At 36.9% G+C, this 12,910-nt stretch overlaps 1 long non-coding RNA gene across 4 annotated transcripts; it reads left to right on the plus strand.

The window, feature by feature from the left end:
- The first annotated feature begins 305 nt into the window (after window positions 1-305).
- Window positions 306-7,184, plus strand: LOC145772342 (uncharacterized). 4 transcript variants are annotated; one of them, XR_014289293.1, is made up of 4 exons: window positions 306-960; window positions 1,896-2,219; window positions 4,815-4,966; window positions 6,914-7,184. It is a non-coding gene; the product is annotated as an uncharacterized LOC145772342 (long non-coding RNA). The 4 variants fall into 4 exon arrangements; XR_014289295.1 differs by lacking the exon at window positions 1,896-2,219; XR_014289294.1 differs by lacking the exons at window positions 306-960; window positions 1,896-2,219 and adding an exon at window positions 3,539-3,822.
- The last annotated feature ends 5,726 nt before the right edge of the window (window positions 7,185-12,910 follow it).

The raw sequence follows: 12,910 nt of genomic DNA on the forward strand, positions 1-12,910 counted from the left end.
CCTGGTTCAGTTCTAAACAAAAGTCAGGGTAAGACGTTGCTGCTCTGACGCCAGTGGCGTAGCCAGAAAAAAAATTGGGGGGGGGGGGCAAATATTTGATGAATTGAAGAGAACGACAAAGTGTTTGATTTAAGACATCGCCACCTGATGTGCAGTGGCGTATCCTGGTGGTTTCAGCAAGGGAAGCAATAAAGCTGGCGGGGGGTTAGAGCGTGCCGAAGGCACGCGTATTCTAGGGGGGGTCCGGGGGCGTGCTCCCCCGGAAACATTTTGCAAAATTACACTCAAATAATCGATTATAGCGCTTTCTGGAAACACTTTCAGGGTAATTTGTATGGAATTTATTAACAGATACACAGATATTAACTTATTAAAGGTAGATGTTACACACAAACGGGCAAAAATTGCGGCTAAAATTAGAGAACACAAAAAACTCAGCTAGACAAAAACCCAACAGAGTAAGCGATTCTGAAATTGCTTCCACAGATTAGTTAAAAGAAGCGTAAATCGCGTAAACTTTGCGCGATTTACGATTTGCAAAATTTATTGGTGCTTTTCTGTGTGTCTAAAATAAATTCTAAAACAAGTCAGATGTCTTGCTAAAACTAAAACTAAAACAGATGTCTTGCAAAACGATATAAATTTATACATGCAACAAACAGCCCAAATTTGATTAACTAATCCAAGCATGTTAACTGGTATCTTTCTGTCAAAAAAATGAAACGAACTGACAAAAGGTTTCATAGACATTAAATGTTTGTCCAGATAAAAACTACTTAGAAAACGTTGCGATGTCGTTACAACTTACAATACGCGCAAAAATGCAACAAGTTTAAGCAAAATCAGTTCTGACTGCGCCATCTCAGAGGATCGTGTTTACCCGGTCACGCTTGACTGAGATCAGCTCGGAAAAGGTCTATTGTCTTGTCTTTGCAGTGTTGCTGACCCCATTTCATTTGGGTGAGTTTTACTTTATTTGGTTTGACTTATATTCACAGTTAGGCTACGTGAAACACAAAATTTTCAGGTTTTTTTGTAAAAGTTTCCAAATATTCTTTCTTAAGGCTCACGTCATAACGACGTTATAACGTCATAATGTTCAACTCAGCCAGACGTCATAATGACTACTCATATGACGTCATAATGACGTCATGATTTCTACTCGTTATAACGTCATAATGACGTTATTGTTTTGCAAGATGATGAATAAAACCATGGACCAAATCATGGAGATAAATTATAAAGTAGTCTATGATGAAACAAATCAGATTTTCAACATTTCAACCACAACCTACAGTGTTTTAAAATGACTATCTCCTATTCCTGGAATTCAGTAAATGACTTATGATTTAGAATCAGTGTCTAAATCATATCATTTGATTTTTTTTTTTGTAACGAAATTCTACCAGCAAGTAAAAATTTCCATTTTTACGTCCTTCAAATAACAAACACGTTGAAATGATATGAACAAGATAAATTGTGCTGGATTGGACAAGATAAAATGGTCAAGAATAATGGTCAAGAATAATATTAATGTTTGAATCTCTGATTTAATGATTTACCAGCATCTTGTAATGTTTGAATCTCTGATTTAATGATTTACCAGCATCTTGTTTTTTGTAAAAGGATATTACCAAAGTTTTACTTTTGCATTTACAAAACAAGGTTCTCTTAAAGCAGTCAAGCACTGTACATACAACGAACAGATAAGATTCTATTGATGCATTGCTTTATTGTTTGGTAACGTTAAAGCAACAAAAACAAGGCATTTTTTATGAGTAACGATTCTAAGTTAACTTCAATCTAAGATCATCAACATAAAATAGACAAACTGCTTCAGTCCAGCAGCTTCCAGATTTTCAACATTCCAATTTAGATTGTTTTAATCATTACAGCGATTCGTCACCATGGGGGAATTGTGAGGAATAAAGATTAAAGCTTTACCTAATCTCCAGCAACGCATTGACCTACTTCTGTCTCTTGCGAAATTGCAATCTGCTCCGTTTCTCATGACACAGATTCGAGAATGCAATTTTAAATTTGACCAATCAGAACTCTGCTTGTGGCAACCAAGGAATGGTAACCCGATCAACACTTCACGCATGATGGATTTTCCAATATCCGTCCGACAAAAAGCTCCCAGCGAAAAATTGGTTCTATTTTACATTGATTCGTTGTCTGAAAACGTTTAATCAATGGAAAAACGGATGCATATACTGGTGGGAGTCTTTTTCAGTATTCTGTCTTTGATTTTAACGCTCCACTTGAGTTTGAGTGGTCCATGAGACACTAAATATGTTGCAGATGTTATTTAGACTTTAGTTTGTTGAATACAAAATGCTTTCGTCGTTTTGTTTATGTTTATTAAACATCGACTTTAAGAAAAATATGCTTTAGCAAAATACGTTCAAAAACACAAGTGATAATATTTTGTAACGTATCTTTTTCAACCTTTCAATCTTAATTTTTTTAAAGAAATATGACTACAGCTGACAACCAAGGTTGTGTTCACGAAGAAAGAATAACTAACGGTAACAATTTTCATTCCGTTTTTCATTTTCATTCACGATCACTTAACGCCTAACAGGCATATCGTGTGCATCAAAAGTGAATATACGTTTCAGTTGTCTTTCAAAAACTACATTTTATGATTTTTGAATTCATGAATTGTCTGCATTTTCGTGGCATATCCGTACGACCAACATTGACACCTTAAACGAATGAAACTTCAGTTCTAGAAGACTAAATGATGATGGCAAATTATTTCGGTTTATTAGTTTGAGAGCATGGTTTGGTCATGGATAAGGTACAATAATATATTATTATTATTATTCTTAGCTAGAGTTGATTTGTTGGATAATAATTGTACAGCATCGAGTGATGTTTGGTAGTCTTCAGCTTTTTACAAATTTATCGCTGGTTTGAGTTTATCTGCTGTTTTAAAATTAGTGTTTAAACAACTTGCAACGTATTCGACGACTTCTAGGGTTAAGAGCGGAAAAGAAAAAATATGGAATGAAATAATGGATTGTGTTCGTATACCTTGTGAAATTTTGTTGTTTCAACCCATAGCACATTTCATGGTTTTTGTGTTGACACTTGCTTGATTTGTTTACAAATAGATGATTTCTGAAGTATCTAAAATAAACAAACAATAATGGATGAACAGTCAAATTGCTTTATTAAGACAGACATAAAATAACTTCGTAACAAGCGGATAAAACTGCTTCTCATAATGCAAAGTGATCCGTACAAATGGTCATCCCACTAGAAACCATCGACCTGGAACTTGGTCATTAAAAACATTCATTCGTTTGTGTTTAATTAGAAACCCTTGTATTTTAAGATATTTTTAAAAATAAGCAATATTTTTGCAGCGCTGTATTATAACTAGTGATTTAGTGAATGCAGCAAATATTGATTCGGTGAGATATTCATCTCCTTGTTGTGATGCTATAAAAAACATCTATGCATTCATAATGCAGAAACAAAACCAACAAAATAGAAAATTTAGTAAAAATCACAAACGTTTGAAACGAGCATGCAATTGGTGAAAACGCAATCGCAGATTGGTTGTGAATGACGTATTCTGTACATGGCTATTTTGAGAGACTATTTTGGGCCGGTACCAATGAGATCTTGGGCCCCAAATCAAGAAACGGTCAAAATAAACGCATTATATCGCAAGAATACGTGGTAGTTTCTTTTTCCCGGGCCCCTTGGGAAGGTTCTGAGCCCCTACAATTATCTCGGCTCGGGTTCAAGAAGATCCCCTGGACCCCTCTGTCAACGATCGTGGTTTTGTATAGCCTACACATATCGGTATACCAGATGAAAAAATGTTCAAATTAGTTAAAACTCAAGATATAGAATATGAGTTTAACAACTGAACTTTGAATGCAAAAATACATTGAACTGAAGTATCTAAAAAAAAGATATTTAAATCCTAATTTTTTTTGTGTTCTTTTGTGAAAAGCTATTGACAACCTAAACGAGCAGTTTTTGTCACAACTAGAATGATTTACCAACTGTTCATTTGCCCCTTTGGCGATGGACAACTGTTAAGTGTTAATTCCAATAATCATCACATATGCTCTCGTGCGTTTTAATTTTCTGCCGCTGTTCAGATTTCTCAAAGACATGGAGTCAAAACAGGGCGATTAACAAATGTCGTTTGGAGTGTATTCAAAGAAGATAGAAGGATTTGTTAAAATAAAGAAACTAAAATAACTTTTGGTTTGTTTCTTTTATAAAATTTTCGTCTCCGCCCTCTCATTCGGTATATAAACAGTTGCGTCATCACTACATCATCAGTATGATGTAAAACAAAACGAACGACGCCGTGTCGAGAGAATTCTTTCAACAATGTAGCTAAAAGGTGCTCTGGTAAGTTTTAAGTTATTTTATTGAAAAAGTTTCATAAAAGATACATTTTTCAAAGTCTTGATCTTCAGATTTTGCCACGTGGCATCCACATTGCTGTAGTGTACCATATTAGAGTTGACGCATATAAAACGAAAAAGTTTTTTGCGAAAGAAAATTTAAAGCAAAAATTTCTAACTCTTCCAGTGCACGCTTTTTGAACCAAAATTCTAAAGTAAAAACTTGTGCAGGAGGTGTTTCACTTTTTTCATTTTCAAATAAACATATTTCAACCAAACAATATTTCGTTGCGGCGCATTGTAATTCTGGGTTCAGTTTTTAGCTCATTCCTCAGATGTGCTGCTTTTCCCAAAAACAAATAGTTTTTTTTGTTCTCACATCCAGAAGTATTTTTCGGCAATGTAAAAAAGAACTACTCGTTCTATTTCCAGGCACTTCCTCGTATGATCAAGGAGACGCATGGGAGATGTCACATTGACAGCACAAGGAGAACAAGCGGATAAGATTTGCCAACAGTTCTTCCGCAAGAAGGCATACTTTTCCTACAAAATTTACTCTCCGCTATCAGATATGAACATGCAAGGTACATTGTTTAACGAATTTTATTTACGTGGAAGTGCAAGTAGAAATCTTTAAATCACAGATCTGCCAATGAGGTATCCTTGCTAAAGTAATTCCTTTCCCCAGAAGCACGGAAAACTATTCCTAAGTTACGCTTATAACCCTTCCGAAAGTCTTTGAGCGTCAATTCCAAAAACATTTGCATTTAGAATTAAATTTATAGATACAAATCTTACCTGTTACATATTTGCCGTATGTTGTGTGGGTGGGTCTTGTAATGTGGAAGCATCCACCACGTTGGTTCTTGACACCACGTTTTAACTTTATGCTTAACAGCTACAGTATGACGTTCAACCAGTGGGTAGAGCAAACAAAAGAATGAGCTGTCACTTTAAACTTTCCGTTAAGTTCAGAGTTTCCATCTCTGGATAATAAGTTTTTAGAGATAGCTCGTGCTCTCGTGCCTTGAACAGAAGCAGAGCAAAAGGAAAGTTTTATTTCACATTTATAAATTTTTACATTTTTCCTATTTCAAACACAGCTGTCAAAATTTTTCGTTTTTGTCGGGCTGTAGCTTGCTCACAAAATAGGTTGATAAGTTTGCTATCGGAAGCCCTGGGTTGAACCGCGATGCATTGGAACTTCCAGTTCCAGTGGTTTAATTTAGCAACACGGTTCTGAAAGTCCTACTGCATTGCTGTTCCCAATCTTCTAGCTTTCGTTTTGTTTTAGAATGAAACAACAAAAGTAGTTCAGCAGCTCAGCTTTCACTGTTCCTTTACCAGTGAAATAACGGCATGGTTTGGGAGATATCACAGTGGAAAATTTTCAGAAACTTGCACCAATGCACTAACCGTCACTATGAACTTTCCACTAAATTCAGAGTTTGTGAACTCTGGGTATAAGAAAGTTTGTAAAGATGGCTTAGATCTTCACAAATTGCCTTCACAAGTTTGATATCGCTTACCAAAAGGTAGGTGCAATGCAGAAGAACACATCTGGTGTAGCAAAAAAACTAAAGTTATTGAGATGTACAATGTACTGTACATGCCTTAATCTGAAAACGCCACCAGAAGTCGTGCTCAGGTCAATAAATTAATTCCTCGTTTGTTGCCCGAAGATAAAGACATTAGCATTTCTTGATTTCACAACTTTAAGCATTGCTTCGGGTTGCCACGACTAATTTTGAAAACGGTTTGAGTATTTTTGATAAGAGCTTCAGTGGTGCGAGATTTTTGCACTGCTAAGGTATTGTTATGTTGCAAAGACATGTTGTCGTTTTGAACTTTCTATTAAATTCAGAGTTTATTTTCAGCTCTGGTTAATGGAAAGTTTTCAGCGATGAACATGACATTCGCCAAGGAGTATCAATCTCTGGTGTAAAACTAACCTTTAGGTTTTGAATGTTTCAAGCTATCAGACGTTGCTTGTTTTACATTATTCCAATGTGTAGCGACGTTGAAACGGTGTATCGAAGATGATTGTGTTGGCTGAAAGGGCAGGCAGGTAGACAACCGCTTCAGCAATGGGATGTTTTGGTGTCGGACAGAGTGAACTTTCCTATTTGAAAATTTGGTGCTGCATTTTCAAACTCGGAAAGTTCTCACCATCCGTCGCTTTTTCTACTGCGTCTGGGAGGGCATGCTGTAGGCAAGCGTAGCAATTCGAATACGCATGTGACAGTCAGCAAACTTTGTATCTAAAGGTGTCACGAACCATTCTCAATTTCAACAACTTTGCTTGTGATTTTTATTGTGCTATGATCAACTGGTACGTTTATTTTTCTTCTGTAAAATTATCCGCCATAGGCATTTGAAACGGGGCGCCTTTTAGATAACACCTGACCAAGCCGAAAAAAATTGCTTTTTACTTTTCACATCATAATTCAGACATTGAATTAACATTAAGTGGCTAGTTTTTTTTTCACTGGGCTAGTCCACCATTTTGCCTAATTGATTTTACTTTGCAGATTTACAGAATCATTTGCAGCCAGTCAATAGAGCATCTCCCTTGATGTGAAGGTGACAACTTCTGATGCCTTACCCTCTGGTGTCACATAAGTAGCCTACCTAACCAGAACGATGCTTTTGAAGTACTGCAATAGACATATATCACTGTCGTTCGTTAGTAATTATGCTCGTGAACATGGGTTTCGCTGGACTTGGTTTGATTTTAACTTAGCTTAGCCTACTTATTGCAAGTGAAGTATGATCACGGTAAAATATCGATCAGTGTAGTGTGTTTTGGAAATAAAATTACAGATGTTGCTTTCAGTTACTGTTGTTCGAAACAATTCCTTCGGCAGGTTACAAAAATATTTTTTTACAATTTCGTGCAAGTTTGTGAAAGTCGTGTCTTTGTTTCAATCGGTCAACGCGAGGCGCCATTTTTCATCAAAGTAGTGACAGCATCCGCATGGTGGCAATAAAGTGTAACACGGTTTTCGAAAGGTTCTGTGTTAGGTGCAGTCGATCGGCTCATTATTATTTTGTTTTGTGTAACCTTGCAAGGAAATTTTTCTCCAAAAATTTTAGATTATTTATCAACATGTGTCATGACCTATAATACCGCGGAATTGAAAGAACCATGCAAGGCTGCAATCTGGCAACTCCAAACACTATATTCTGTTGACTAATACTCAGGCAGCATAATCGACCATTTTTACGTTTATTCAACGTCTGCAAAAGTTGATGTGGCATGTTAATATCACACTTTTTCTGCCATAATTGAGACATTGACTTGGAGGTTTTGTACGACAGTAGAGCCATAGAACAGTGCGTCACATTTCTTATCTGCTAACCAAACAAATTGCTGAACAATAATTTTCTATTCAACGTGTTTGCTCATAATTTCACAAATATGTTTGTCTGCAATTCCGGCTTCCAGGAGAAACGATCTTGACCAAGGTGTCGGCTCATGATTACGAAGTTGGTACAGAGTTCGTTAGTGCTGCTGTGTAAGTTGTCTGCTTGACATGTTAAATAATTCTCAGATTATTTTTTTTATGTAATTGAGTGCCATTTTTCAAGACCTGAGGTGATTCGACTGGATAGCCTACACACTGTGTACACAGCTCATGTGAATGTCCATGCAAACCGAAATTGCATTGCTCGTTGCTTACAGGTGGTAGAAGTCACAATTTGTCCAGTTGTTAGTAAGCTACGTACTCGTACAAACACTAAGGCATCAGAAAAGCAGACAAAATGAGATTTGAAAAAAATGGAGTTGGACCCTTTATAAATTCACAGACAAAACAAAGTAACTTTAACAGGTTTAACATATTTATTACATAAAGCAGTAGGTCGCTCCTTCTCAACAGTGCATATCTTTAGTGACAGTTAGATTAGTTGTTTTTTTTTCCAAAAAGGTATACATTCAATTGACTGAAAAAATCAGCTGTTGAGAAGTATGGCATAATTAGTGGTGGAACACTGATGAGCCCAGCTTCATGGGCGAAACACGTGTCTATCGCTGTCGATTGCTACACTCGAACATAGGTTCGAACTACACTGAGAAACATAGTCAATGTTTTCGCCTCGTAGGCCTGATAGCTCAGTTGGTTAGCGATCGCTGGTTCAACTCACGGGGTGTGCACTTGAGCATTCTGACCGCTCGCCACAAAGATTCAAAATCAACCATTCAACCAACCACACCCTGAAACCAAACGGTAGGCAATACCCGTTTGATGTAAGTGTAGTGAAAAAAGTTTTTTGTTTAAATCGAAAAAAACGGGGTTCTTAAATCCCGACAAATGACCTAAAAATTCATTAAAAATTGACTTTAGGGGGTTGCCCCTATTTTCCAGCCGGCAACCTCCCAATTTCTGCGCGCGAGAGAGTAAAATTGCCTATCTCGGTAACCACTGGTCGTAGAGTCATGATATATAGCTCAAAAGCTGTCAAAACATCATGTTTCTATCTGCCCTAAGAAGAAAGTTTGCTCTATTTACAATACAAAACGAGTTATAGCCAAAAAAACAAAATATACACACATTTTTGTTCAAATTCAGCATTTTTTCTGACAAATTGTGATCTGTCATAAATATTTTGAAAAAAAAATCTGATATGTTGCACAAGATATAGTAACACACTGATAATACCGAAGATTGGGCCCATAATCCAGACATATTCACAACACAGTCCTTTTAATATCAGTTCAAAACATCATAATGAAGCACTCACATTAAGGATAATGTTAATTGCAGCAGTGCAAAAATATCACGAGTGTTTGGTGATGAACTTCAAAGAACTCATATTCATTTTGAAAAACAAGTTGCTTTGCCTGGTGTAACATGTTAGCGACATGGCCGAGCGGAACTGCTCGTGGTTTTCAATACTGCAGCGGCAAAGCACGAGTTTGATTACGGCTGGAGGCAGATTGTGTTTGACATATATTTGGGTGGCTGGAGACTCGAAGAGTGGTAAACTCATATCCCAGTCGCCCCCAAACTTAACGTTTTTTCATAACTTTGTTCATTTGTAATTCCTCAGTTGAAATACTTCAAGTGTGAGCTTTGCTAATCCTAAAAGTTTCTGTTTTTAAAATTACAATTCAGGCCTTCTGATGGCACGATAATCACAAAAAAAAATTTGAATAGGTATGTCAATTTAATTAAAACGACTTATTTAAAATGCGTTTGTGTCAAATTTTTTCATCAGTTTACGAGACTTAACTTTTTGGCAAATGAGTCCATCTCGTCTTTCAAATCCTGCAACTTGTGCTGATGCTTCTGTTACGAGCTTCACATGTCGTTCCACTGTTTGATTGTGGCATGGATAAAACAAAATCAGAGGCTTCTCGCGGCATTCTTCCAACTCTGCATCGGTTAAGTGCTCAATTGCTGGAAAAAGTTGTTGATAAGGTTCAATATCAACTAACTCGTGGTTTGTTTGTTTATTATCTTTATCCTGCATTGCGGGAAAGCTATGCGCTATGCATCGATATACGCCTTTGGAACACAGAACAACTTTGGAACACAGAACAAACGAATTAGACTGCAGTTCAATGGGTTGGAACTGCTATGACTTTCAATGTCCATAAGTGAACTTGTTTTAGCGGCATGTTTGCGAATTGCAAGCACCTTTATTGCTTCACACCCTTATTTCGTATGTCTTCATTATCATCCCCCAGCATTGCAATCAGAATATTTTTGGGGTGTGCGAAATAACCATTTCTTGTCACCACATTCAAAGCAATTTCCCGAACGTTTTGGTCAGAAAAATTCAAAACTTGTTGAATCAAGTTGAAAAAGTTTATGAATCCATTTGTTATATGGTTGTTTAGCTTGATTTCAAATCAAGTCGGAAAATATACTTCAAGGCAAAAACGAACCAGAATCTCCAGGTTCAAAGGCGGTTCATCCACTGTCACATAATAACGTAAAATTCGGCATCCCAAAATTAGCCATCTTAAATGCACAACTGGTCCAACCTCCAAATAAGCCAGATCATCATCAACTTTTCCTTCAATAATTCCCCAGCACATTTTATAAGCATAGAACTGGTCCGTACTTAAGTCATTCACAACTTCGGATGGGAGCTTTGAAAAGGCCAAAAGTGGTGGCGAGAGCTCTTTGAATTGAGTAACTGGCCAACGGGATACAGTTCCATGTAGTTTTTTTCAATTGGACCTGCAAGTGTGTCTAGGCCACTTGTAGCACCATCGAGACCTGCAAACACATGTTCCAAAGGCAGTTCATTAGTAGCCTTGCCCTATGTAGCAGACATGCTATCCATTGAAGTGGCTTATTCAGCAAATCTTCCAGGCCTCGAATGCATCCGTTGTGTTTTCCTGTCATTGATACAGTGCCAACAGTACCAACAACTGCCAGTTTATTTTGCAATTCTGTACCTTGTAATGAATTGAATAGACGTTGAGCTATAGTTCTGCCCTTGCCATCTTCAGGAGAAAAGTGTGTGAGGTAATAACTCCCCGGCTCGCCAACTGCAGTATAGTGTTCTTCCAATAGAACAGATCTGTAGTGCTTTTCGTTTGGAACTTGCACAACCGTTTGTGTTGTATCTTTACGTCCATCAAAGTATAGATCATTCACTATACTGAAATTTTGTTGCTCTTCTTGCCGTAGTTCCTCCCTGCATCTTTCACATTCGGTATTATCAGTGTGTTGGCCCATTATAATCTTGTTATTATATCTTGTGCAACTTGTGCCCAACATATCTTGTGCAACATAGCAGATTTTTTTTTCAAAAAATTTATGACAGATCACAATTTGTCAGAAAAAATGCTGAATTTGAACAAAAATGTGTGTATATTTTGTTTTTTTGGCTATAACTCGTTTTGTATTGTAAATAGAGCAAACTTTCTTCTTAGGACAGATAGAAACATGATGTTTTGACAGCTTTTGAGCTATATATCATGACTCTACGACCAGTGGTTACCGAGATAGGCAATTTTACTCCCACGCGCGCAGAAATTGGGGGGTTGCCGGCTGGAAAATGGGGGCAACCCCCTAAAGTCAATTTTTAATGAATTTTTAGGTCATTTGTCGGGATTTAAGAACCCCGTTTTTTTCGATTTAAACAAAAAACTTTTTTCACTCCACCCTAACGTGGGTCTAAAGAAAGGTATGATAGGGAAGTGGACTGAAAGCTGTACAGGAATGTATGTTGAGTGTATGGAAAAGTCTAGTGAATTATTAATTTCATCTATTGTATAAGTGCCACATGTCTTTTAGGTTCAGCAGTTTAATACAACAAAGGACAACCCGGTATCCGAGAAGACTACATACCGTAAACTTATTTTTAATGACAAAACTATCATTACAGATTGCGTCTTAAGTTATATTTTGCCAAACAAGAATACACAATGTGTTTGGCAGTCAAGTGTATTAAGTATAAACAACAATAAACACCTTGTTGCAAGCAATAGGCTGGCCTGGTCAATGTCGAGTATGAGGGGAAAGAACGTGGATACCGCATGGATCCTGTTTTAAGATTACAGCAAAAATGGTCTATAGAAATTGATGTCGTTTCAGAAGGAACGTATCTTTCACCTTCAGTTAAATTTCTGTCAAATGCATAATCATAGCCTTATTCGTTATGCGTACGTAGGCCATAATTAATTAGCGTTTTATGTGCTTTACAATTAAGAGAACACATTGATTTACTGACAACTCACTGCTTTCTCAGCCTCTGACAAGTTCTCCACTCGTTGAGTGTCCGCTGTCTTGCTATGTTCCTGACAGAGAAAAAAATTTTCAAAACAAGGTTTTTTCTCCCGAGCTGTGTAGACGTATTCCCAGGGGATTTTAATTAGGCTACTTTAGAAAGGGTGAAATCGCCTGCTGCATGCCAATTGAAAAGCTTTCGATGAGAAAAGCATGACATTTGGACTGCTTTTGTAAAAAATAATATTTTTAACCTAATTTTCGTCGTCCAAAACGTCTGTAGAATGCAAAATAGTTGGTAGTTATTTATAATAATGCAGATAGCCTGTTATTGATGGAATTTCAAAGTTGTGTTAAAACGGGGTAGATGCAGGCGCAGTGATACTTGGATATGAGACTAACTAAAACTACAGTTTTGACAATAAATTACAATGAAATCGGTTGGCAATTTTTTTCAATTCTTAAATTTTTATCTGACGTTTGAATTGTTCAATCATCATGCATATTTTTGATGCAAAATTTCACGTTTTAACTCCACAATGGAATTTGGCCTTTTTATCATAACAGGCAAATGTAACAGTTCAGCTGGTTGAAAAGCCAAGTAGGGGAGAGTGCCCTGGGTGCCTACAGTGCTCCTCCCATCGTTTTTCGCAATCCGTGACAAATTATTCACTTAACCGTACATTACCATGGTCACGTGGTCCGTAGAAGCTGCTGAAACTAAGTTAGGCAGAAATAATCATTGCTTGTTGGCAGAAATGAACATTTGTTTTAGAGGGTAAAAAGTAAATTTTCAGAACTTTATAACTTTTTTTGTTGCAGTTTTTACGGTGGCTTCAG

The sequence above is a fragment of the Aplidium turbinatum genome, chromosome 6 (genome assembly GCF_918807975.1).
Source record: "Aplidium turbinatum chromosome 6, kaAplTurb1.1, whole genome shotgun sequence".
In the NCBI taxonomy this organism is placed as follows: Eukaryota; Metazoa; Chordata; class Ascidiacea; order Aplousobranchia; family Polyclinidae; genus Aplidium; species Aplidium turbinatum.